A 3,433-nucleotide genomic window follows, 5' to 3' on the forward strand; every position below is an offset into this window, starting at 1 on the left:
AAATCAACTTTCAAAATTTCAACTTTTTAGAATAATTTTAGCTTAAGGACCCCATTTCATGGCCAAAATAATGACCCCGACGAAATTGGTCAAAATTATCCCATAGTTCTAGCCAATTTTAGCAAAGTCTCTTAGGGGGTATATCAAATAATTAAAAAAATCAACTTCCAAAATTTCAACTTTTTAGAATAATTTTAGCTTAAGGACCCCATTTCATGGCCAAAATATTGACCCCGACGAAATTAGACAAAATTATCCCAAAGATCTAAACATATTTAACAAAAGAAAAAATAATAACAGATTGTGTTATGGACACTTAGAAACTTTACCATTTGTGCGATTTGTTGTAATTTTATTTCTAAGTCAGTATACCGAACGAATAACAAATTTTGTTATTAGGAGAGTTTTTGAAATGTATCACATTTCCTCTAATTGGCGTGTTATTAAACATTTTCAATATAATATCACTTCAATACCAAATTTTGTTATTTTATCAGAAACTGTTATTATTTTTTCTTCTTGAAGTTGAACTTCAGGTTAAAATAATAACACTTTTTGTTATTTTAACAGGATTTGTTATTGAAATATTATTAATTTTGTTATTACCGTCTGCCCGGGAATAATTTTTATGAGCTGATATTTTAAAATTTGATTTTATTTATGCTGGACTTTGAAATTTTTGCGTATATTTTTTTATTCTTTACTTTTTACAGAAAAAGCATTTTTTGGGACTTAAAAAATTTTCGGGAGGTAGGAAACATGATAAATTATTTTGATGTTTATTTTGGCTTTGAACCAAAATTTCGGAAAAATCGACGAAATAACAGGAAATTTTTGTCCGATTTTTACAAAAACATCAGTTTGTTCCTAAAATAATGTCCCTAACAAAACGTCTTCATTGAAATTTTGAAATTCGAAAGTCGTTTTTTAATAATTATTGATATACCCCCTACAAAAATCGTTCCGGCACTTAGAAAATTTACGGGATCCGTATCACGACAAGATTTTTGGTAGAATTTATTTGATTTTTTGGACTTAGCAAAATTTTGGCTTTCGGCCAGTAAAATATATTCAATACTTAAAATTTTTTCGAGAACAGGAAACTGAAAAAAAAAATTGGGACTTAGAAAATTTTTGGGAGTTTGGAAACATGATAAATTATTTTGATGTTTATTTTGCATTGAACCAAAATTTCGGAAAAATCGTCGAAATTATCACGACAAGATTGTTGGTAGAATTTATTCGATTTTCAGGACTTTGCGAAATTTTTGCTCTCAGCCAGTTGAATATTTTCCAACATTTTGAAAAAATATTTTGATAAGAAACATTACCAGGCTTTTTGAAATTTTACTGTAGATTTTTGGACTTATGCAATTTTAGGAATATTTTCATAGACTTTTATTTTTAATTTAAAAAAAAATGGAATATAGAGACTTTGGATTTTTCGTGATTTGGAAAATTATTGTGATATTTTGGCAATTCAACGCTTTCTCCACAATTTTTTAATGAGTTTTTAAAGTAAAATAATTTTTCAACTTTGAAAAATCTTGTTTTGATGTAAGTGCGTATATTTATGCAATATTACTCATATTTGTGATGAGAAAGAAGGAAGGGGGGGTCTGAATAGTGGCGGAGTGCATTAAAAACCAATAAAATTATTTTTGGGATCAAAATCTACTTTATGAACTTGATATGATTTTTGGAAGATTTCACCCAGTCACGACCTTCTAGCAGGATTCTAGCAGAGTTCTTACAGAGCTGGATATTCTTATAGAATTCTAGCAGAAATGTTCTACCGTTCTAGCAGGATTCTGACAGAACCAGCTCTGCTAGAATATTTCGTGAATGGGCAGTTGTTTGCTACTATAAACTCAACTTGATGTGGCATTGTTGGTCAAATAAACTCAACAAGATTTTTCGCAGATACACCTCGAACAATTTATGTTCGTGGCCATGTTCGGTTATCTCTTAACCATACCCTGGGGTGAACTTGACTTGTTCGTGTTTTTACGAACATGGGTAGATTTTTCCAAGATGCAACTTTCTGCCCCCCGGGCAGAAAGTCGCATCATGGGACGAACAGAAAAATAACTTGAGTTGTTTTTGATATCATGGCATGATTTTTGTTTGTTCCAAAAACTAAAAAAATTGCCGCCGAATTTCATGATACTTTTTATGTTCCTAGACAGTGGATCATCAAATGTTTTATTTTCATTTCTATTTGATATTTTTGGACTTAGCAGAATTTCGAAAATTAATTTATTTGGGACTTTGAAAAAATTTCGACCCGTCTATCATAAGATGATATTTTGATGTTTGATCAAGTTTTCGCTGGACTTAGAAAAATTTCGAAAGCCAAATTATTTTGGGACTTAGAAAAAATTCGACCTCTCCATCAAGAGATTATATTTTCTAGTTTTATCTTGTTTTCGCTGGACTTAGCAGAATTTCGAATGCCCAATTATTTTGGGACTTAGAAAAAAAACCGACCTGTCAATTATGAGATGATACAATTATTTTTCATCATGTTTTCGTTGGACTTAGCAAAATTTTCACTCCTCCACAAAATGCCATTTTTGTTAATGAAAATTTTTATTGAGTTTTTTTGCACTTTAATTTACTTTAAATACACTAGTTAAACTAATCACATTAAAAAGTATTTTAACGCACATAAAATTTCATCGCAAAGCGCAAAAAGTCATCTGGTTTATGGTACCCATGCTTATTAATGTTAGCCCCAAATCAAACAAAACAATCCATTTCATATAAATTAATTAGACTCTTGAACACTTATATATTTTCAAAAAAAAAACACCGATATACCACTTGTTTTCATAGTTCTATTATGTTTTCATATGGCAGTTTTCGACATTAAAAAAACTTCTTGTGACTATTTCTTTTTGTAAACAGTGCATTGGGTCTACTCAGTTCAGATAGCGCGAAGCACTTTTACTTAAAAAATAAGTCCTTTTAAGTTTTCTGTCGAAAAATACCATTTGAATATAAAAATGTATCATGGGAAGTTGCGAAATATGGATTTGTAAGATTTATTCACAAATCACAAGTTTTCATGATACATTAATGTTTCTGGATGATATTTTCACGAACAGTTTTTTTCAGGCAAAAACCTGAACCTGTCTTGATTTTTTTATGTTTCTGGATGATATTTTTTCGCACCATTTTTTTCAGGAAAAAGCAGAATTGGCCATGATTATTTCATGTTCCTGGATGATATTTTTCGGTACCATGACATGATATTTTGAAGTTCAAAATGTCAACTTGGTTTGATATTTTTTTGATGTTTCGTAGAGTAACTCATGTTACATTTTATGTTTCTACATCTCTTAAGTCAAGCGTTCTGGAAACATGTCATCTTCATGTTTTTGGCAACATGACAAGTTTACCGTAAGATGTAATTTTCTGATCGGGGCCC

Source organism: Culex pipiens, chromosome 1 (genome assembly GCF_016801865.2).
Source record: "Culex pipiens pallens isolate TS chromosome 1, TS_CPP_V2, whole genome shotgun sequence".
NCBI classification, from domain to species: domain Eukaryota; kingdom Metazoa; phylum Arthropoda; class Insecta; order Diptera; family Culicidae; genus Culex; species Culex pipiens.